Here is a 25,590-nt window from a genome sequence, read left to right on the forward strand (position 1 = left end):
TGTGTTATCCAACACATGGCTCTGTGCTCAGCACACAATGCCTGTGCTTACACCTACAGAGTGATAGAAGCAAAGTCTCTACTGGCAGAAATGCTTCTTTTTCTGAAACCCTTGAAAGGTTCCTAGCAATGTTATAAGACAAAAACAGTTTTCATTGGTTTGCTTTTCCCTGGAAGAATCAAAGAGACTGACACTTCCCATGAGTTCTGGGGTCAGGGTGAGGGGACCCAAACACTTCAATGTGTGGGTGGGTATTTTTTTCTTGGTATAGAAAAAGGTAAAATTGTAGCAAATAGGGTTGAGGATATGGCTCAGTAGTTAAACACCCCTGAGTTCAATATCTGGTACAAAAAAAAAAAAAGATTGCAGCAAATAAAGTAAAATGTTTAAAAATAGTGCTATGGTAGCTATATCAATCAGACAACAAATAGAGGAAATTTAAAAGCATTGTGATCATCGTTCTAGAGTTTAAAATTTGGTATACGTAATAACAAACAAGCCTAATTGTTTTAAGCTTCTTTTAGTAATAGAAAAAAAATTGCATTCAAGTAAAATCTTTCCTGTAACCCCAGTTACAAACCCATAAAGGTGAATGCTACTTAGACTGAAAAAAAAAAAAGAAGAAGAAGGAGCTGAGCCCTCAAGTCCCCACCAGGTATTCCATGTGACTGTCATCAAGGTGCCATCTTGCAAACTTTTTTTTATTTATTTTTTGGCCATAAGATGTATGTTTTGGCTAAGAACAAAGTCCACTAGATAGCGAAAGTAATTTTAAATTTTTTTAATCTTGAAAAACACACAATTTCTTAATCCAAACCATCAGGGGCTGGGAGTGAGTAAGAAAGTGTTCCCCTTTCTGTATGAAGATAAGAATTCAGAGTTTCTATTTCATAGCCATGGCTCAACCAATATATTTTCAAACTTGTACTTAAAAGCAAATCCCAGAATTCCTTGTGGATTCCTCATGGCTGTTCTCTGTACCAGTCACCAAGATTATAAACAGGCAACTCATTTTTCTTTCCCAATGTCTGCAACCCATTCACTTCCCACTAGCATCAATCTGTCTTGTTCTAATCCCACATAAGATAACTAAGCTTTATTACTGATTCTGAAACCATCTATATCATGACAACACTCTGCTCAGCCATCTTCAGCACTTTCTGCCTTCCCCAAGTCAGGTCCCGACCATCCTGCTAAGCACCCTTACTGTCCGTGTAGTCAAGGCAGCATGGATGGAAAGTCCATCTATGGGGACTAAGCCAGACTAAGGAAACCTGAGGCTGCACTGAGCCAGAAAAAGGGTTGCCCCAGCCATCTGGGGATAGAACGTGAATTGAATGGCTAAACCATTCTCTAGGAGGCTAAAGTTTCTGATGGAAAGAGAACACAACAGGCCAGATCCAAGGACCAGTGACAGAAAGAGAAGGAGGAAGGAAGTCAGAAACAGGAGAGACAGGGGCAGGTGGGACATAGTGGGGGAAGAGCCCACAAAAGGGAGAGCTTAAGATTGAGCCTGCACCTCTAAGAGTATGTGGCAGCACACCTTCTAAGAATAGAAACTAGAGACCTACGTGGAACCCAGTCACTATGGGAGAGCCACAGTCCCCAAGGAACCATGAGACCCAAGACATTCTATGTGTTGAAATGCATTAATAGAGACTGCAAGGGGCTGTGTCCAGGGGCCTGTGCTTCTGTGTCAAGCACAAAGTTTGTGAGCTGTCCTCATGCGCCTGTGAGATGTGAAGCACACCAGAACTACCATCCCTCCATAGCTGTATACATGCCTCAGATTCTCTTTTCTTACCAACTTTCCCACAAACTTCCACTATGTCCAGACCCAAATGAAATCCTATGGTCTTGATGAAACCATCTCTAAAGTGTCCCTTTTATCCAACATAAAGTTTCAGCATGCTGCAAGTCAGAAACATGCAGTACACAAAATACAGCAATGTCTCCTTATTTGCAGGGAATATGTTCCAAAATCCTCAGGAGATGCATGAAAGCTCAGAGTACCAAACTATCTCTATATTGTTTTTTTCCTATGCAATCATTCCTTCGTTTCCATGGGGGACTGTCTCCAGTAACTCCTTCAGACACCAAAATCCATAAATCCTCAAGTCCCTCATATAAATTGTATAGTATTTGCATGTAACCTAAGCACATCCTCATGTATACCTTAATTCCTCTTTAGATTACTTATAATACCTGATGCAATATAAACACTATGTAAATAGCTGTTGAACTAAATTTTTAGGAAATAATGAGAAGGAAAAAGGTTGTGTATTCAATACAATTTTGTGTATGTGTGTATGTGGTGGTTGGAAAGGACCTCACACGTGCTAGGCAAGAGCTCTCCCACTGAGCCCTGCAATTTTTTATTTAATATTTTCAATCTATGGTTGATTGAATCTGTGGCTACAAAACCCACAGCTATGGAGGGCCAACTGTATTTACATACCTATTATAAAGTTTAATTTATAAATTAGGCATAGTAAAATATTAACCGAAATAACTAATAATAAAATATTTTTAAAAGTATAACAATACACTAGAAAACAAGTTATTTATACCTTATTGTTTATTACTGAAACTTTCCATTTAATAATTTTAGACTGCAGTTGACCATAGGAAACTCCAAGTACAGAAAGTAAAATCATGGTTGAGAAGAGACAATGTGCTTACTTTACACAATTGCTTTAGGAAAAACATTAAATACTGTGTAATTAAGCTGATTCAAAACCAGCCCTGGATTTCAGATGGAGGTACACATTTAACAGACTTCAGTATAAACATGGAAACTAGAACTAGGTGATATTTTCCTGTAAGGGTCGGTATGTAGAGGGAAACAGGGCCAAAGAGATTTGGGGGCTCCATGTAAGGATCTGTTACTGAACCAAACACCATCAAAGGACAAAGCAAAGAGGTCAGCAAGGGGAAGGTGAGGAAAGGCTGGCTTCATGAGGAGTGTGTTTCCATGAGTGGAGCATAGAGTGTCACCAAAGAGAGGCTGAGGGCATTGAAAATGTTCACAAAGGATATTTTAATGTTTTTTTCTTACATGAAGAAATTTTAATAGAGGAGAGGGGCCCATGTGATAAGGTTTTGAGGAGATAGGGATACACAGAAGACAGGTAAGTATCTAGATGACATGGGTTGAAAAAATTGGACAACAAAAGGAGTGAGCTGAGAGGGTGGATATCCAATTGACCAAGCACAGTGCTGGTACAAATAAAAATTTGTGATGTGGCCTCTGGAGGTTTTCTTATCATTGTCTCAGTTCAAATAAAAACACCACTTTTTCTGTGAGCCCACCACAGATTTGATCAAGGACAATGATGCACATTCACTAAATTCACCAAAGCCACATATAGAAAACAAAATGTCCAACTATTCCATTATGGTGAAAACGAGTCATCAAGGAAATGCAATGAAAACTACCAAGAGATTTCTCTAAAAACAAGTCATAATGGTTAAAATTGAAACAGCTGACAAAATCAAGTGTTGACAAGAATGGGAACACATCCACTATGGAAAGTTACCAGTAGTTTCTAAAGTTAAACATATGCCTACTCTATTGTTCCTAGATATACCACAAAGGGGAACAATCATACATGTCCACTGAAGCACACAAACTAGAATGGGGTAGCATCTTTATTTATAACAGTCAACAACTAGAGTCAACCCAAAAGCAAACCAAGACTAGGCTAGATAAATAATTTGGAATATATTTATACAATGTAATATTGCAGAGCAGTACAGAGTACAAAGAACTATAACTACATGGACCAAGCCACAGCAAGAAGAAACCACACGCAAAAGAATACATAGGTTCCTCTGGTGAACAGATAGGGAAGGGGTACAAAGGAACCATTCAGAGTATTAGAAATGCTCTCTGTTCTATATCTGGGTTTACAGTGTACGAACACAGGTACATACATTTCTTAAGACTCAGGAAACTCTATAAGAACTGTGCACTTGACAATATGTATGACATCTAACAAAAATAAAAATAAAAAGTAAAAAAGCTTAATTAGATGATCAGTGGGAGTTATAGAATGAAACCAAGATTTTATTAGAAGAACAAGACCTGTTTCCATTGAAAACAGAACCCTGAAGAGATGAACATTAAATGTCATGAGATCAGAAGCCCCTACCAGGAAGAAGCCATTTATTTTTATTTATTATTAATTTTTTTAGTTGTCAATGGACCTTTATTTACTTATTTGTATGTGCTGCTGAGAATTGAACCCAGTGCCTCACACATGCTAGGCAAGCACTCTACCACTGAGCCACAACCCCAGCCCCCATTTCTAATGTAGCATGATGCACCCAATGCATAGACAAGTTTCTGAAACATGGTAGGGCCTCATTAAATATATAGTAATTAATAAACAGGGTTAATAAACCAAAAGAGATCTAATTAAGTAACACAAAGCAGTAGTGTTTTGAGATTAAGATGTTAGTTCAAACCAGTAGGAGAAACAACAAGCAAAAATAGTGCTTTGGTAGCTTGCTCACTCCCTCTCTCTTCATATGAATTTGGTTTTGTTTTTTTTTTTAATGAGTTTATTCTTTGTAGTAAAATTGAGGCTCATGTTCGTGGCTTCAATACAACTTGACTCAATTTTTATAAATCTGATACATTTGGGAAACCTTGTAAACTAAGTTTTAATTCAATCAGGAAATCCTGGATTGGGGCCAAAAATCAATGACACCAAAATGAACAACAGTATACTGAAACTACAGTAAGGGATGGATAAAGGCCACCTTTGTCAAACTTCTCCAACTTAGTGAAACCTGCTTAGCAGGGAGAGTGTGGAAACTTGGACAGAAAATCCTCGCATGTTGCCAGTTTCCATCTATTACAGAAAACGGTTATTTAATACAGTACAGGTGGAATAAATCCCAATTAACGTTTCCCACATGCTACAACTTGGAGAAATAACATCTCATCCAATGACACAGTGTCATCCAATAGTCTGTGAAGAGCTGCTTAATGACCGGGACTACCGCATTGTCATATGCAAAAGCCACTTGTAAATATTATGTTTATTTGGTTTTCTATCTTTTCAGGGCTCCAGTGTGTAAATTGTACAGTCTCAGTGACCACACCTACACAATCAGCTCAGAACTGTCAGGGCCACGGTCATATATAGCAGGGAGGTAGGGTTGGCAGACAGTCTCACCCCATGGGACTCTCACTGAGAAGCATGAGCATCTCATTGCAATGGCTGCTGAAGTGGGCCACGTCCAGGCTCAGGAGAAAAGTGAGGCTTGATGAATTAATGACACCTGCAAGAGCAATGGGAGCGCTGGGTGGGAATGGGTGCCACCTCTGGTCCTCCCTGGTACTGACACAAGGACAAGACTGCAAACAGGTGGCATGATTCTAAAGAAGTTCTAGAAAGAAGCCTGTGAGGGAGGAGTATGGCCAATTGTGTATGACCTCTCAAGATTCTTTTTGTCCTTACCAAGTCTTCTCGGTTCAGGGGTCTTTGCCACTAGTCTTCAAGGGGAAGTTTTCACGTATGAGTGAGCCCAATACTGATCTGTTTAAAGAAGTCCCATTAACCAAAAACTAAAGAGGTTGATATAAAAATCAGATACCAACTTAATAAATAATAGCAAGATGTATCGATATCAAGAAGTGACATTAATTACATCCAATAGGAGGTTTTCTTGCTCCTATGATGAAAGTCCATAACATAACCAGAAAAACGGAGCCAGAGGCAATTTGAAGGCAAAGGTGTTGGAGTTCACATGGCTTAAGGCCACCATTTCCCCCCTGTGGGCACTGAGTCTACAGGTCAGACACCATCTCCTCTACAGGAAGCTGGAGAGATTTGACCAAGTCTGACCCTGAGGCCCCCATACAGGGCATGCATGGAACTGCTTCTGCTATTAAATCTTCCTGCACAGATGTTAACAGGACCCAGAGTTTTGTACATGCAGACATGTCTATCCTTCAGGACAACTTCTGTAGGCCCTTGGGCTCACATTTTTTATTGATTTTATGAACTCTCAAGGTATGACTTAGGAGCAACTCATAGTAATCATACCCTATAAATTGTCCACAATTTCCTCTTCAATCCAATACTAAGTAGCTCTGGGATTGGGTCAAGTCAATTTACCTTGGAGACCAAAGCTATGTAATCTATGAAATTTTAGCATGCAGCTTAGGATTTAGACAAAATAGCTCCTTCAACCTAAGGTCAATGATCTTAAGGAGAAATACTTGCATATTCCTACAATACAAAATTTGCACAGATACCACTGGAGTTGTACTCCATTTCTTCTTGGAACAATTCCTGTGAATTTTCTGTTCAGACTCTCTCTACCAGTTAAACTGCACATGAGGTAATTCACTTCTTGTCATACAATGATTCCTTAGATAAGTTTGGAAATTTCCAGCCTACAAAACATTGCTGCTTCATAGCAATTATGTAAGGTATTCATTATTATCATCCCTATTTTACAGAGTACAAAAGGTCACAACAGAAGTTTTAAGTGATGTGTCCAAGTTTCTAGCCCAGATAATTACAAGCTGTGGGTCAGATCTGGAGAATTCCAGCTTCAAATCCGGTGTTTTTGCCGGTAAGCAAAGGATATGCCGTTCTGTTGTGTTTGCCTTTTCACAATTTATAGACAGTTGCAGCCCGATTTGTTTTTGTAACATTTGGCTTTAAATCAGTACAGTCAGTATGTACAGAAAACAAGATTTAAAATTTATAAAGTCATAAAATAGAGCTCAGTGTACATTCCACACGTGTCACCCAGACATGGGGCTGCTCCACACTTGGGAAACATTCGCTAATGCAACAAGAAATTGCTGTACAGGTCCCTGAGTATCTGGAGTTCCGGAAGGGAAGGATGCCAACCAAACCCGACACCAGGGATCCCATACGTTCTTCCTCGTGGACTGAAACTCAACACCTGCCTTCACAATGCACAGCAGGCCTATCCTTTTCCTTATTTGGAAGGTGCTATCACAGTGTGGACTTGAAACCTGATCAGCCCTGCGGCTGGACAGGCTGTATTGTGTTTCCTGGGAACATCAGATCCAGAGACCACAGACACTCTGGGTGCCTCTGTGCTCCGTATTCTAGAAAGTTCAATTTAGGAATCTCTAACTTTGAGACCACTGTCTGAGTATGCTTCACTGTACGCACTGATGACTATAAGACAGCTAACCAGGAAGTGTTGCCCAGCAGTTATTGCTGAAGCAAAAAGCAGGATAGTGAATATCTTTTCTCCTTGTTTTATCTCATCAATGTAAACTTACTAGTCAATTAATAACTACTTCTCTTCAATCAAATCTATTCCTCTTTCTTTGGAAATGTGCCTAAATTGCACATGAGAAAGAGGAATGGAGTTTAATTACTATATCTTGGGCCAGAGAAGTCAGAGATCCCATGTCCTGTTATCTTCTCCAATTTCCTCCCATCTAAGGGAAGAGAGAGATAATTTGTAACCTGTGCCCATTCAGAAATATACATGTAAAATAAAAGTTAAATGTCCAGATATCAGTGAGGTCTGAGATGGGAAAATCTTTCCATCTATTGCCAGAGCTGAGGAGGGAAGGTACAGAAATTAGTGGAGATCAAGAACAATCACTTGCATTATTTCTTTTCTATTTTTCCATTTGCTATCATAGTAAAGAATTAAATTCCCTGCTTTTTCAGGGCTTAATATTCTCAGGAAAATATCTTATTCATATGATAGACTAATTCAGATAAAGGCATATAAAGCACATTATAATCAAGTTTTAATTATAATTTTATTTTTCAAATTATCCTAGCCATTTAAAGTTTCATCTGATTGGCGGGCTATAAGAACTAAATCAAAATATCTGTTGCAGATACATTTAGAATAAAACAAAGATTTAAAAGGAATTTTGCATGTATTAATTGCTGATTCTTTCATATGCCAACATAATTGTTAATATGAACAACTAACATAATGCTTAGAATGATTCCATATGACTGCCTTGTCCTTTTTAATTTTTGCAATTCAGGGGATTAAACCCAAGGATTTGCACCTGCTAGGTAAGTGCTCCACCGCTGAGCTACATCCTCAGCCTGACTGGCATTTTTATCATCCCATTTTATAGATGGAAACTGGGGCTTCTGTGGAGGCCTCTGATTCACAAACCACTACTTGTGATGAAGGGCTAGTTTGCAAAGCAACAGTTTCCCTCTGGAAGTTATATGAAATTGTACAATTGTTTTAAGATTAATATTTTAACAGACAATCTTGAATATGGGGGTTCTGTATTATTGACTAACTATACCCACTAACAATTCTATTTTAGTAGAATTCATGTAGTAGGCATGCCGTGAATGACCAAATAAAATTCCAAACAAAAAACAGATGAATGAAAACTACTTGTTTCCTCAATTTAATCACTTAACACATTTGCTACCTTATTTTCATCACTGAAAAATGAAGAAGACTGAATCTTAGTTGATATTTTCAAGCAATTTCAAAAATAATTTTTATTTTATTAAAAAATTTAATTTCATATATACTATGTTGATCCACTGGACCCACACCTGTCAGATGGCAGGGTACCTGAAAACAAGAAATATATATGAAACAAGAAATATACATGAAATAATGCAATAATTTTTAAAAGATTAAAATCATCACAAACCCCACTATCAAAAGCAAGAATTCTCAACATTTGTTTGAACTATTTAAAGTCACACTATGCGGGCTGGGGAAGTGGCTTAAGCGGTAGCGTGCTTGACTGGCATGCGTGCGGCCTGGGTTCGATCCTCAGCACCACATACATTCAAAGATGTTGTGTCAGCCGAAAACTAAAAAATAAATATTAAAAATTCTCTCTCTCTCTCTCTCTCTCTCTCTCTCTCTCTCTCTCTCTCTCTCTCACTCTCTCTTTAAAAAAAATAATAAAGTCACACTATGTAATATAAGCTCACATATAAGATCATGCCCTTCCAAGTTAAAAGAAAGGTATAATGATTATAATGTCATTAAAATAATTCAATGAAAGAATTTTACATGCAAAAAGGCATATTAAATGGCCAAGATAACTGAGCAGTGATGATATTTTCATCATATTATATTTCAGCTTGGATCCCAATGCCATATGCAAATTCTCTAATGAGAATTTATTGCTGAGGTCATAATAACAACACAACCATTTCCAATCTGCAGTTATTAGAATTTGGTTACACATTATATTAAATATTAAAGGTATATCAAAGTGCTAATATTAAGTTGAAAAGAAATAAACTAATATTCTTTGGAAATTTCCAAATAAGCACAATTGACTTTTTTAGTGAGTTAAACATATCAGCATGTTAGCTGTGGAAGAAAGGTCTACACCAGGCCCCAAAGCTCAGTGTTGATATTTTAGAGACAGCTTTCTTTTACAAGCAGGCTAAATCCTAGAGCAATGCCTCCCGATTCTCTCTTCTAATAGTTCTCTCCTTTAACTGGGGGTGAGGGAACAACTGTTTTTATTTTTGTTAGCCTTTGGTAATTTCAGTAGCATCTACACTAGACAGGGAATTTTACACAATTCTGCTAGGTGGATGCTTGTATCCATTCAACTCACTACGTGCACAAAAGCAAACAGGAGGAAGGGAACTTAAGGGTTGATGATTGCAAGCAAATATAGCAAGAGAATTGCATGTTTTGAAAGGCTCATGTGTCCGTCTAATGCATGTTGACACCTTTTTGTAGGTCCATCTGAATAGATAGAGCTTATTAGGAAGAACCTGCACATGTGAAATAGATAAAAGGAGAAACATCCTCTCCCATTACCTTGGGTGGAAACTGAACAGCTGCTTAATTCCCCTGGTTGGAGCCCAGCCCTCCATCAAATGAACAATGTCTTTCAGAGGATGGTCAACGGCATGCAGATCACTGAGTCCACTGGATCAACACCTGTCAGATGGCAAGGTACCTGAAAACAAAAGGCTTTTGTGGATCAGTTGGCACCATCTGTGAAATACTCCTCACAGCTGCGGTCCACATTTTGCTTTTCCCCTCTATAGAAAGTAAGAGAAAAGGGGGATACTCAGATGGGGTTATCATGCAACTGAGTGACAGGTCTTTCTTTTCAAGGCAGGGTGACAGCATATCCCTAGTCAGAGATGGCAGGATGGGTCACCAGGGCTGCAAGCTCTGTGACAGTGGACAAGGGAGATCATCAAAGTTTCTTTCATCCATCTTATTTATTTGAGATTGACAGCTGTTTGATTCTGGCCCTGCTGGCAGAAGAATTGACATTTCACATTGCACTATTTTATGCCATCTGGTTTCATCATGGTGGCTGATTTAAAACTCCCAACATGGAGCATCACTGTTCAATAAGAACAGGAGAGAACACACAGCTGCTTATTTGGTTATTTTGTCAGAATCTGAGAAAACATTTACATTTCACACTGGCCCAAATGGCTAACGACTGTTTGTTTTAGCACTTCTCAACTGTTCATCTCTATTAGTTTACACATCTCAACACAATACAGAGAACTGATGAACACCAGAAGTGAATGACACACGCATGGCCCTGAAGTCTTAAGAGCTGATATTAATGTTGCACAGACTGCATTTACTCTTGGCCAGAAATATCAGAATGGATCTTGATTTCAAAGGTTTTTATTGGGGGGAAACTTCATAACCTCCTTTAGCAACCATAGTTCCATTAGGAAATCCATTGCTCCACTTCGAAAATTATACATTATCCACCAGGTACTGGATCAAAGCACTTCTAAAGCACTGATAAACAGTTTATTTTATTATTTTTGGTGGTTTTCTGCTACCTCTTGCATAGGTTACAAAGGACTTTATGGGGGTGAATTTTATATGTGAATTACATTTCAATTTTAAAAGTGACAAAGAGCATCCCATTACATACACACACTTTATTTACCTAAGTACGTTGGCATGCATACTTCTGTGTGTTCTTGTTTGTTCAGCTTTCAAAGGAAATACAGTGCAAGTAATATAAAGAACATCTCCCAGCAAAAGCAACACTTTTGCTTCTCTTCCATCTCCAAATGAAGAACTCTTGATTCTCTCCAATCATAATTCCTATCCAAAGCTTTTATTTCTTTTACTTAGCTTGACATTTCCCATACAATTTGCCTTTTGTTTCTATTGGCATGTACTTTCCATGACCTTAAAGAATCAATTTATTTATTTTTGCTTGATTTTGTTACTTATTTTCCATAGTATTGATAAAGCCTCTTGTTGAAGACCATCTTGCTACATAAGCAAAACTCTCCCAGGTTCACTTTGAGATACTTGGTTCCCTCTGTCAGGTCACCCACACCTGGTTTCATCTCCCTCCACCCAATCCAGTTCTTCAGGGATCTCTGAGTACTGTCAAGCTCATTGTTCACTGTGCACACACACATATCCCTTGTTCTTTGGGGCTACTGTCATTACCTATGAGCTGAGCCTTTTCTTCCCTTCATTTGGCAAGCTGCTGAAAAACAGAAAACATTTTCTACTTTCTTTTTAATTCTCTCTTTTCATAAAGATTGTTCCTTATCTACAGAACCTAGTCAATGAATGTTGCTGAACTATGGGAGCCATGTTCACCAAGGTCAATTTGAATTTCAATCCTCTATTCCAGGGCCCTATCTGTTCCCCACGTGACTGTCTCAGCTGCAAATGCACGAAGCGTGCTTTCCATCCCATCTCACCCAGGTCATTGATAAAGCTGTTAAACAATACTAGGCCAGGGCCCAGGCACTGGGGAAACACCTGTTCTCTTACTCCAGGTATCACTGATCACTGATAGCCACTCTCGGTACAGACCTCCAGCCAATTCCCCTGTGATGCTTGCAATGCGTTTTCCCGCTGGTGACTTCATGTATCTATCTGGACACAGTTGCTTGTTCAAAGGTGTTTCATGACCAAGATACAAGCACAGTTATAATGATAGATTAATATTTAATAGAACGTTAAATCATTTGCTAGGTAAAAGAAAAAAAAACATGAGGGTTCCTTAATATGTCTTGCATGTAAGAGAAAATAAGGCAATTAATTATTGTACAGGGGAGCAATGTTGAATAGCTCGATCTTTGCACTCCACTTATTAAAAAGCTCTAAGGCTTACTAACGAGATATTTGTAACATGCACATTATGATTCACTTTTGAGGATAGTACAGAATCAATGACTTTCACAGCAGACTCTTCATTTTTCTCATGCCTGTTTTTGTTATTTAATATTACTTTCTATCTAGTAGCTTGTAATTCTGATGCAATGGAGTCTTTCTAGGTTGACACTCCTCCTTAAAATAAAATTAAACACAAAAGAAACCCAAGGTTAAATAAAAAAGAAATTTGGGTCCTAAGAACCGGGATGGATGGCATAAACAGTGTCATTTAGGATTTTAGTTTTATTTTATGATTGACCAACATGGTCAAATGAAAGCTGCCTAGAGGTATTTTACCTGTTCTTGAAGACCCCCTACCCCTGTGACTATCACAAACACTAAGTATGTCTTGGCTCCTCTTTAAAGAGCTTTGTCAGAAATTTCTCCTTCCTTCATCCTTCCTTCACCCGCCCTAACTGCACCCATATTCACCACCGCAAAAAAAAATATGTGGGTTGCTGAGTCAGAGCTGTGGCTCTCATCTCTACCTTGTCCTTTATAATTGTGAGAAATTGGACAGCTAATTAGTTTATTAGTTTCTTCATCAGTAAAATGGGAAAAATGTATTACTTTGTGGAGGGATTTGAAAGATTTGTTAAGCCAATATATTTTTAGAAATACTTGAAATCTTGTCTGACTCATGGTAAACAGATTAAAAAACTTTACAAAGTTGAGCTTCTACAGCTTGAATAACCTTTATCCAAAATGATTGGGACCAGAAGCATTTCAGATTTCAATTTTTTTTCCAGTATTGGAACATTTGCATATTCCAAATGAGATATCTTGAGAACAAGACCCATGTCTAAACATGAAACTCATTTAGGTTTCATATACAATTTATAACTTGAAACAAAGGTAACTTTAGATATTACTTTTAATAATTCTGTCCATTAAACAGTTTCATGGTGTGAAATTTACCACTTGTGAGGTCATATTGCTCTCAAAAATTCAGACTTTCAGGTTAGGAATGTTGAAACTGTATTATATTCTTGCACAAAATACTTTCTTCTACTTATGAGAAAACATCAGATATATCTGAATGGAGGGATATTTTGTTTTAAAAAGAACTCAGGAGCTGTCCTAGTATAGGAGAATATACTGACATAATAACTAAATGCAGTGTGGAGCCTGGATTGGATCCTAGAAAAGAAAAACAATATTAGTGAATAAACACTGCAGTTAAATTAATAGCATTGTACCAATGTTAATTTCCTGGTTTAGATAATGATGCCATTGTTATATGAGATATTAACAGTAGAGGAAGCTGGGTAAGGCATACTCAAGAATCTTCTGTGCTATTTTTGCAACTTATCTGTATGTCTAAATCATTTTTAAACATTTCAAAATGTTATTTTTAATGTAAAAAAATCTTAAAATTCTATTTCATTCTTTATAAAATCTGCACATTTTTAGTATAATTTCTTTTAACTCCTATTGTTCTTGGGGCCATCTTTTATATTTTTATCATTGTAAACTAATGTCATTTAAAGAGGGCTTTGTGGAAAGAGGAAACCAAGTATGGCTGTTGGCTTTGCCCATGTTCAGGACACTGTTGACCAGCTGTAATGGGGTCAGAAGCCTACCTGGAAAGGACCCTGTGGAGAAGGGGACACATGGGTGGAGGAAGCAGGCATGTGCAGTGCTTTCAGGGAGGGTGGCTCTGAAAAGAAGGAGGAAAGGACCAAGACATCAGTGACAGTGGGGATCTGAGAGGGCCTTGGACATGAAATCTGTTCCAGCATATTGATTAGTTCATTATAATAATCTAATATAAGGAAAAAATGTGATGATGGAGGTGGAGCAGAGGGAGCTGCAGGAACAAAGCCCTGGGTTGGAGAGAGGTGGGCCTTAGAAGCAGGGAGCTCTAATCATCCTTTTTTTTTAATATTCCATTAGTTGTTGATAGATCTTTATTTATTTATGTGCTTATTTATTTATTTATTTGTATGTGGTGCTAAGAATTGAACCCAGTGCTTCACACATGGTAAGCAAGCGCTCTACCACTGAGCCACAATGCCAGCCTCACATCCTCTTTAACAAGATGAAAGGCAGGCTTATAGGCACACAGATAGTCAGCTGAGAGGTTGGGAGAGATGATAAAAAGGCTTTTTAGTTATGAATGGTCCTGAACTTTATGCTGATTTGACATGATTTTTGAACTTTATGATGGTGTAAAAGCAACACCTATTCAGTAGAAACTGTACTCTGAATTTTGAATTTTGACCTTTTCCCAGACTGGTAATGTGCCATACAAGACTCTATCAGAATGCTGAACAGTGCAGCAGCTGCAGCTCCAGTTGGCCCCGTGATCATGTGGAAAACAATCAAAGCTACAGAGCACTGTGGTGCTAATCTAGGAAGGTCAGGAGACTAGGTATAGTAAATGAATTTTTTCCTTATCGTATCTTTAACTTACAATGGATCGATTGTGAAATAACTCCAACTTTAGTTAAAGAACACCTATACTTAAATCTCCACAAAAATGATGATAAAAAATAAGATAATATATTGGGAACATTAGTCATTGTTCTCCAGAGAAACAGAACAGAGTAATACACACACACACACACACACACACACACAAACACAGACACACACAAAACACACACACACACAGAGTTCAGTTGTACCTCTTAACGTTGAGTTACACATCCATGGTTTCAAAGAACTGTGGATAAAAAAAAAGTCAAGTTTTCACTGAACATATGACTTCTCTCCCCGCCCCCCATTATTTCCTAAATGATTTAACTGCATAACAACCATTTATGTGGCATTTACACTGTATTAGATATTATAAATAATCTAGCGATGATTTAAAGCATTATGCCCTATGCAAGTACTACACCAAGGACTTAAGTGTCTACAGATTATGATATCCTTGGGAGTCTGAGAACCAACCCCTTTCAAACACTGAGGAATGACTATGTAAGTTTATGTTTTGGGGAAGGGGATTAGACACAGATTGATTTATCATGGGAATTGACTCATATATTTATAGAGGCTGAAAAATCCCATGATCTGCCTTTTGCAAACTGGAAAGCCCATGGTATAATTCTGTAGCAGTCCAAAGACTTGAAAAAGAAAAGCAACGGACCAAGACCCAGAAATGCTGATGTACAATGATAGAAGAAGATGGAAGTCCCAGTTAAAGTAGAGAAAGTATTTTCCCTTCCTCCATTTTTGTTGTTGTTGTTGTTTTGTTGTTGTTTTGTTGTATTCAGACCCTTAATGGACTGGTTGATGTGCACCCATAATGGTGAGGGTATTTCTTCTTTACTCATTCTAATAATTCAAATGCTAACTTCTTCAAGAAGCACCCTTATAAACACAATCTGAATTTCTGTTTTGCCTGGTATCTGGGGATCCCTTAGTTGACCCATACAATTAACCATCATACAAATGAAGGGTGAGGAACAGAGGTGTTTGGAGGGGTTCTTGGGAGATTCAAAACAATGTAGAATGGTTTCAGGGAGGGTGAGCCAGTGAGCCCACTAAAGTCATGATCAGTATATCCAGGGTTCCCTTGAGGTGAGTGTTCCTAAATTTAAATAAATTCTTTCTCCCTTGTGGTCTGTTTTTCTCCAACTGCATTCAGTTTTTTGAACAGAAAAGACTTTGAGCCAGGGTCTTAATGGTAGTGATAGTGGGAGGGAAGGGTGATGGAAGAGGGTATGTGCCTAGGAATAATTCTCATGGTACATAATGGTGACTGAAGAGAACTCAGTGGGGTCAAAAGAAGGAAACTCAGAAAAAGAGGAACTATGCTACTTCAGTTTGTTTGTTTGAGTTGCAGATACTTAATGTACTGTTCTCTTCCTGCTCTTATTCCACTCCTGATTGCCTTTATTAATTAGATTGTATATCCTATAATCTTTGGAATCTCAGCACAGGCAAAATAGGTAAGAATGAGTGACTCATCCCAGGCGTTAAGAGGATCTGTATTTTTCTTTTTTAAAATAAATGTTGTTTTTAACTAGTAGTGGTTTGATGCATAAGCATGTATCCTTCCATATCCTATTGTAAGCATTCAAAATATATAAATACATCTTTAACAAATATTTATGGAATCATATATGCTCTGGATTTTTTAAAAAAATGGTTTGTCTTATAATTCTGTTTAAAATTTACTTTTTTGATTGATTCAAAATACATGTCTATACTTTGGGCATATAATGTGATATTTTAACACATGTATACCATGTGTAATAACCAGATTATGGTAACTGGCATACTCACCACTGTCAACATTTTATTTTTCTTTGTATCGGAAACATTCAAAACCCTCTATTAGCTATTTTGATGTGTAGAATTAATTGTTGCTGACCATAGTTAGCCTACTATGCTGTAGAATATTAGAAACTATCCAACTGCTCTTCTGTACCATCTTTTCTCCATTCCCTTCTTGCTCTTACTTTTCCCAGGCTCTGGTAATAACTACTCTACTTTCTACTTCTTTGAGATCAAATTTTGGAGTTTTCACATATAAGTGATATCATATAGTATTTGTTTTCCTAATGGTAGTGATAGTGGGAGGGAAGAGTGGGGGAAGAGGGTATGTGCGCAGGATTTGCAAGGGAGAATCTACATGTAGACATCCAAAAAAATATCACCCCATCTCATTTTTAAGGGGCATGGTAGTTTGTACTGGGTTTGGGTCTTGATTCCAAGATGAAGGCAGAATAGCTGGGTGGTCCACCAATTCTGCCTTCCCATTAATTAGGTCTCTACTCTTCTTATTCATGATGTTGGTCATTTGTTTCTGCTCTGAAGTACTGGATTTCTAGCTACAGCATATTTTGCATTTTGATTCTCCTCGGCTACACTTGACTTTGCAAATCCATATTCATAAATGCTTGACGTGATGGGGACCTTATTCTCTTTAGCAACTTGCTTCTAGAACCTGCTCTTGTCTCCATTCATAGCTCCTGGGAGTCCAACATTTAGGATGATACCCCACACCCTCATCCCCAACTGTCTACTTTCTATCACAGATAGCCAGGGACTGAGCTTGCCCAAGATGAGGCAGAGCATCAGGGCAGGCAAAGCAGCCCTGATGCTTTCCTGAGGAGGAAATCAGCTCAGCACATGACATTCAGGCAGAGAAGAGAACTCTGCTCACCAGAGATAAAATATAAACCCAAAAGCATGCCCCCAGTGATCTACCTCTTCCAATCACACCCTACCTGCCTACTTACTACCCATTTAATCCGTATCAGGGAATTAATCCACTAATCAGGTTAAGGCTTTTATAATCCAATCGTCCTGCATCTGAAAATTCTTGTATTGTCTAACACATGAGTTTTGGGGGGAACACCATATATCTAAACCATAACAGTTGGTCTATAACCCTAAATATCCATTAGACCTTTCTTCGCATTACTCCAGCAAGGTTAGAGATAGTTTCCAATTCATCTTCGTCTCCCTTGCTTACCACAATCCCCAACCCAAAATTGACATTTGTGGATACATTTTTAATTTTATTAATATTACTTTTCATTCCTAAGATTGAACCCAAGGGCACTTAACCACTGAGCCACATCCCCAGCCCTTTTTGTATTTTATTTAGAGACAGCATCTCACTGAGTTGCTAAGGGCCTTGCTAAACTGCTGAGGCTGGCTTTGAACTCATGATCCTCCTGCCTCAGCCTTCTGAGCCACTGGGATTACAAGCGTGTGCCATCGTACTCGATGTGGATACATTTTTATTCAAAGAATGGAAAATGTGCTAGAAAAGAGTTCATCACATTAACATTAGGCCAGGGGATAGATTTGCTAGCTTGAACAAATGGGAGAAAAGTGGACATGGAATATCTCAGCAGCTACAGCCAAATCAGAACCTGAAGGACCTGCAAAGAAGGAGTGAAGAATCACCAAAAGTGAGATGTATATTTAAGAGATGATAATAAAGAGTAATTGAGTACAATGAGTTATAGTTGGAATATTTCCCCCCAGGTATACTCTTCTTTCTCTGAATCCATCAGCCAATGGCAAATATAAGGCAAAGAAAATGACCATTTATTTATGTCCCTGGCCAGAATCATCTCTGGTACCCTGAGCTCATGATTCCTTCCTTTCTTAGGGAAGGGTACCAATAGCTCATACCTTCTTTGGGACAACCAATAACATTTTCCACTGTTGGCTCTGGGTCACTTCTTTTGTTCTCAGCTTTTGCTTTTGTTGGATTCCTCCAGTATCTGTGTTTCTACCATAGTCAGCTCTTTGAGTTCCAGGTGTGAATTTGAGTCATCAGGCTCCTGCCACAATTAACCAAGTATATGCACCTCAAAACTCTTCTCCCTTTTTCAGTTTCTTAAATCATTCTCTCTAGAGACACTTGCAATGGATGCTATATGACACAGAGCCAGATAATAGTTAGGGGCAACAGCATCCTGTGCAAAAAAGCATACACCACCCATCCTGTGGCCGCAGAACTTTGTACCTCCCCTCCCTGATATACTGTCTGTGTCCCCATGACATATCAGTGATCTCCTACGCTTCCTTCATCTACATTTTGAGGAAAAAAAGGGAAGAGCACCAACATACCCCTCTGGTGAGAGTGTCATCTATGACAAACTCAGGGCTGTATGCCAGTCATGAGAACATGGTAAGAGACATCAAAAGGGCCTTTTAGACATGAATATCATCAGCAGAAGCACCATTGTGAGACCAGACAAAGCCACATCCTAAAAACTTATACAAAGGAAACCTAAAAGGCTTTACCTCTGAGAGTATGTGGACCCATGCTGCCTGCCTGCCTCTCATTGCCATGGTTCCTGAACTACCTGCTAGGATGCATGCAGGAAGAGGTCACCAGGGCAGCAGCTAACAAGGAGCCACCTGAGAGGATCAGCATCTCCTCCACTCACTGGCTTATGTGCAAGTGGCTTTGAAGTATGTGCTATGTGTCAGGCCCTGGCACTCTGCTGGGAATGGTTCACATTCTCATAAGATGAAGCAGAGCCCCATCCAAGCAAAGGGCAGGAACTCTGAGGTAGGAGTTGCTAAGACAAACCAAACAAGGATTGCTGGCAAGTCAGATGAGAAACATGGGTCAGGATTGAATGCATGGTTCACCTAGGAGATTCACTAATCTGAAACCACTCAGTTGATGTCTTCCTAAGATGAAGCTGGTTCTCATTTCTTTTTCCTTTAAATTTGTATGAAAAAAAATTTAAACATCAGTATTTGAAAACCAGCAGGTATTTCACTCGTCCAAGTAATTGCTAAACAACACTACTCTACTCCTGGGGCTCTTCCCTCACACATTGTATTTTTGTATGCAACTCAGGAATTTGTCATCACCTTATACCAGAGGAGGCTGGGGTACAGGGCCACTAAGAATCAGTTCTAATACCAGATCTAGCTGTTCTTAGTAAACAGTGTGAAAAGAATATCATGATAAATATGGAGCAAAGTATACATGAAAAATCAAAGGAAGCATGAGCTCATGCCAACTGAGATAACGAATGTAAACTCAGGACATGTGAGGACCAAGCAGGGCTGTCTGCACGTTGATAAGAACCTTCCTTCTCCTTCCTCAAGAAGCAGTAAAAAAAATTTTTTAGAAGTTGTTTAAACTTAATATTTATATGTAGCAGGGTTTGAGTACTTTATAGGGGATCATTGTTTAACAAGTCCAAGAACATGACAAGAAGTCAGACTGAGTGGAAAAGTGTGCTTTGGTTAGATTCAGTCTTCCTGCATCTTCTTTCATTTGGGGACATATGGTTTGACTTACAGTGAGGGGAATAATAACCTGTAAAGTGTCTTTTTTTTTTTTTCTCAAGCATTCTGTTGTCAGAAATTGAAACTTGGCAGCCTGGGTTATATTTGGCTTGTAGGTATGTTTGTTAAGGTCCTAGATTGTTTTTTTTTTGAAACAGTTTATTGAAGTGTAATTGACATACAATAAACTGCATGTATTTCAAATGTATACTGGGGTAAATTTTAATATCTGCTCTACCATTCCACCACTGAGTTACATCCCCAGAACCTGTTACCCCTTTTTATTTGCTCCCTTCCCTGATCCTTACTACCAATCCTTTCTCTACCTGCTATGTCCAGGAAACTATTCATTTGCTTTTGGTACTTGAGATTAATTTGCACTTTTTAAAGTTTTATATAAATGGGATCACCCAGGATGCGTTCTTCACTCAGGAGAACTGTTCTGAGATTCTTCCATGTTGTTGCATTTACTATCAATAGTTATTTCTTCTTACTTGATCATAATACTCCATTGTTTAGAGATACTATAATTAGTTTTTTCATTCCTGTACACTTGGGTTATCTTCAGTTTGAAGCAATTATAAATAAAGATGCTTAGAACACTGGTCTATAAGTCTTTGTATAAATATATGCTTTCATTTCTCTTGGGTAAATTCCTATGAGTAGAATGGCTAGAAGATATGGTAGATGTGGCTTAACATTTAAATAACCTCCAGACTGTCTTCTAGTTGGCACCATTTCACATGGCTATAAGAAGTAGATGAGAGTTCTAGTTCATTCACAATCTCTCCAACGCTGTCAGTCCCCCTAGTTTTTTGTTCTTTTAATAGATATGGCATTTCACTGATTTGAATTTTCATCACCCTGATGGCCAACCGAGATTTTAAGCATCTCTTTTCATGGCTTATTGTCAGTTGATCTATTTTAATTTGTGAAATGTCTCCTTGAATTGTTTGTCTACTTTGATTGGTTTTTCTTTGGGGAGGGGCTTATTAATTTGTCTTAAGTTTACATATGTATATAGGTACGTGAGTTTATGTATATACCTTTTATCAGATATGTCTGTTACCAATGTTTTCTCTCAGACTGTGGTTTGGTTGTGGTTTTTGTTTGTCTGTTTGTTTGGGTGGTTGGTTTTTTGGTTTTTTGTTTTTGTCTTCTGATGAGCTGAATTTTAATTTTAATAAAGTACATTTTTTCTTTTATGGAATGTCTTTCTGCCGTCATATCTAACAAATCTTTACCTAGCCCACAGCCACAAAGTTTTTCTTTATAAATTTAGGCCTATATACAGTTTTGAATTAAATTTTTGAGAGTGTATAAATTAGAATCAAAGTCAATCTTATTAAATATGAATAGCTCCTTGTTCTATCATCATTTGTTGAAAACTATATTCTTTCCCTATTGAATTATCTTTTGTTGAAGATCATTTATCCACGTGTGTAGTTTTGTGTTTGGATTCTTTATATTGTTATATTGATCTACTTGTCTAGAATTATGCTAATTATGTTTCATGAGATATGCTAACCATAAAATCTTAAAAATTATAGCTCCGTGATAAACCTAAAAATAAGATATTGTTAATTTTCCAAACTTTCAAAACACTTTTGGCTGTAGCAGGCACTTAAACATTTCCACATGAATTTTAGTATTAACTTTTCAATTTCTACTAGAAGTTGTTGAAATTTTTATTAGGATTCCATTAAATCTATGGGTAAATTAGGGGAAACTTAACATCTTAACAGTATTAGTCTTTTGAGCCTTGAGCATAGTGTGTGACTTCATTTATTTAGTTATTCTTTCATTTTTCTTGACATTGTTTTATAATTTTCAGGTCTCATACATATTTTGTGAAGTTTACTTCTATATATTTCATGTTTTATGCTAGTTTAAGTAGTGTTGCTTTATTAATTTTAGTTTTCTACTGTATGCTGTTATAATATCTAAGTAGGTTTAAATGTTTATGTTAATTTTTTTACTACAACCTTTGAAAAAACTATTTTATTATTTCTAATAGCTTTTCTTGAAGGATCCATCATACTTTTTATATAAATAACCATGTATATCATATATGTGAATGTAGACGGTTTTATTTTTTCATTTACAGTCTGAATACATTTTATGTCCTTTTACTACTTTAGTGGAGCACTCATAATCTCAGAAATGTACATTCGAATCTTATCACATGCTTTCAGTGCATCGGGATAATTGTGTGATTTTTATTTTTTATATTTTCATATGATGAAATACACTGATTGATTTTTGAATATAAAATCAATATTTAATTTTTTTTCTTTTCATTCCTAAGATAAATGTGGAGCTCTTCAATCAACTCTCAGAATTGATCCAGTTTTTAGACCCAAATCTCCTTGAATGGAGAGGAGCCCATGTTCTCTTGAGGAAGGATCTTCAAACAATGCTGAGAATATATACCATTAATCTTTCTCCTGTCCCTTCCCCAGAAGACTTGCAATATTCTACCAGTGTACCCATACACTGGGGAAGAGGAAGCAATCAGAGGTTTCAGGGACTATGCAGCACTCATTCTGATCTGACACTAAAACATCACTGGGGCCCACCACTCAGACTAAGGGCTTATGGAGGTCAGGTGATCAGTATAGTTTTAATCTAGTTCCTTTTCTCAGTGTGTCCAGTGAACTCTCAAACCCAACCTGTGGTCATTTCTTTAGTTCCAGAATGAATAATTGGTCTAGATATACCAACAATTAGCCCAATACACAAGCTAGTTCCCTCATATATGAAACAGGGCCTATAATGGTAGGTAAGGACAAATAGAAATCACTAGAACTGGAAAACTTGGAAAACTAGAAAATCAAAAGCAAAACCACATTCCAGAAGGATTACAGATTAGTGCCACCATCTAAGACCTGAAAGATACAGGGATGGTGATTCCTAACATATCTCCATTCAAGTTTCTTATTTAGTTTGTGCAGAAGACAGATGAATCTGGGAGAATAACTGGATCATCATAAACTTAACAAAGTGTTGACTCTAATTGCAGCTGCCATACCAGATGTGTTTTTATTGTTTTGGCAATAAAAGCAATTATTGCTTTGACACATCCCCTGGTATGCAGTTACTGATCTGGCAAATGCTTTTTTTTCCCCTCCATACATTATTAAAGACACCCAGAAGCAGTTCACTTTGAGCTGACAAGGCCAGCAATACGCTTTCTTTGTCCTACTCAACACTTCCACCCTTTGCCATAATTTAGTTTTCAGGGATTTTTATTGTCTTTCCTCTCTACAAGATCAACATGGTCCATTAACTTGATGACATTGTGGTATATGGATCTAATAGGCAAGAAGTGTCACCTACTCTGGGTTTATTGGTAAGACATATATGTGTCAGGGGGTTGGAAACAAATCTAATTAAAATTCAAGTATCTTTTACCTCATGACATTTCTTGGGTTCCAGTGGTATACGGCATGACAAGATATCCCTCCTAAGATGAAGGGTAAGATTTTTGCATCTAGCTCCTCCTACAGCCAAGAAAGAAGTACAGTGTTTAGTGGCCCTCTTAGGATTTTGAAGGCAACATGCCCCCATTTGGGTGTATTACTCTAGTCCATTTACCAAATGATCCTAAAAGCTGCTAGTTTTTTTAATTTTAAAATATTCGTTTTTTTAGTTATAGGTGGACACAATAGCTTTATTTTATTTTTATGTGGTGCTGAGGATTGAACCCAATGCCTCACTCATAGTAGGTGAGCACTCTACCTCTGAGCCACAACCCCAGGCCCAAGCTGCTAATTTTTATTTATTTATTTATTTATTTATTTATTTATTTATTTATTTATTTTAGTTTTAGATGGACTTAATATCTTTATGTGGTGCTGAGGATTGAACCCAGGGCCTCATGTGTGCTAGGTGAGCATTGTACCACTTGAACCACAACCCCAGCCCCAAGCTGCTAGTTTTGAGTGGGGCCTAGAGTAAGAAAAGTATCTATTATTTATAGAAATTGCTCTGCCATTTGAGTCATATGATGCCTGCAAATCCATTGGTCGTGAAATATCAGTAGCAGATAGGGATGCTGTTCGGGGCCTTCATCAGGTCCTTATGACTGGATTATAGCATAGGACCCCAGGATTTTTAAGCAGAGCATGCCATCATCTTCAGACAGTCACTCTCTTTTGGGGAGAAAGTTCCTGGTCTACTACTAGGTCTTTTCTAAATGGGCAAAGGACATGAAGATATTTGTGTCCCTAGTAAATGCTCAACAAATGATGACTTCACCCAAGCAAGATTTTAATAATGAAGTGGATAAGATAAACCATTCAATGGACACAAATAAGCCTCTCCCATCCATGCCTGAATAAAGTAGCTATGGTGGTAGGAGTAGAGGTGATTTCCACTTACCAAGACTAACCTTATGATCACTGCTGCATGCCAAATCTACTAGCAGCAGAGACCAACACTGATATCCTATTATGGAACTATTCCCTGAGATGATTAGCCAGTTAGTTACTGGTGTCAGGTTGATTACATGGACGAATCAACTAAATTGATTGTATTTCTTAAATTATAGGTAAGATTTGACTTCTTCTCATACAATGCTTCCTCCAAATCTACCAGCCACGTACTTGGAGAATGCCATGTCCACCAATATTCCACCAATTATTCCACATAGCATTGCTTCTGATCAAGAAGTTCATTTCATAGTCAAAGAAATTTAGCAATGAGCCAATGCTCATGGAATTCACTGTTCTAATGTTCTCCACTAGCCTGAAGAAGCTAGTTTAAAAGAATGGTGGAATGGCCTTTTAAAGACTCAGTGACAGCACCAGGTAGGTGTCAGTACCTTGCAGGGCTGGGGCTGATTTTCTAGGAAGCTGTAAATGTTCTGAATTGGTGCTGATTATATAGTGCTATTTCTCCCCTAGACATGATTCAGGCTCTAGGAATTAAGTAACCCACTAACATAACCTTTGTGTCTTGTTTCTACCAGCCTTATTTTCTGCTGGTCTAAAGTTCCTAGTTCCAGAAGGGAAAATTATTCCATCAGGAAACATGACAATGATTCCATTGAAATAGAAATTAAGGCTACCTCCTCGCTATGTTTGGCTGCACATGGCTACAACAGGCCAGGAAGGAAATGAATCTACAGCCATGTATGATCTATCTAGACTGCCAAAGGAGAATTGGACTACTACTCTATATAGGGGTGAGGAACAGTATGCCTGGAACACAGGTGATCCCTTAGGGCATCTCTCAGACCATGCTCCGTGATAAAGATCATTGGAAAACTACAACAACCCAATCCAGGCAAGACTACTAATTCCCCTTCAGGAATGAAGCTCTGAGTCACCCTGAGTTCCCAGGTAAATAAGTCATCCCAAGTTTCCACATAAAAAATCACAACCCACTGATGTGTTTCCAGAGAGAATATAGAATGGGTATAGTTCAAAGTAATTATTAAGTACCAGCTATGACCATGTGACTGGTTATAGAAATGAGGACTCCAATTGTCATGAGTATATATCTCCTCCTTATTTTATTATGAATGTGTTTGTGTGTATATGTACATATATTAAAGCAAATACATTTGCTTTATTCCTTTAACATGTAGTATAAAAGGTACTGGCTTTATATAAGTCAATATTTAAGCATTGTCAATTTAACATCACAGTATCAAGGTTATGTGATATCAGGAGAAGAGTAAATGTTACTCAAGGACTTCACCTCCACTTCTGGGAAAGGGAT

The 25,590-nt window shown here is 37.8% G+C and overlaps 1 long non-coding RNA gene across 1 annotated transcript; it reads right to left on the reverse strand.

Moving 5' to 3' along the window:
- Nucleotides 1–8,467: 8,467 nt before the first annotated feature.
- LOC144370074 (uncharacterized) lies at nt 8,468–11,875 on the reverse strand. Its single transcript, XR_013430021.1, has 3 exons — nt 11,797–11,875; nt 9,793–9,934; nt 8,468–8,571 (listed from the first exon to the last, which is right to left on the reverse strand). It is a non-coding gene; the product is annotated as an uncharacterized LOC144370074 (long non-coding RNA).
- Nucleotides 11,876–25,590: the final 13,715 nt, after the last annotated feature.

The sequence above is a fragment of the Ictidomys tridecemlineatus genome, chromosome 2, assembly GCF_052094955.1.
Source record: "Ictidomys tridecemlineatus isolate mIctTri1 chromosome 2, mIctTri1.hap1, whole genome shotgun sequence".
In the NCBI taxonomy this organism is placed as follows: Eukaryota; Metazoa; Chordata; class Mammalia; order Rodentia; family Sciuridae; genus Ictidomys; species Ictidomys tridecemlineatus.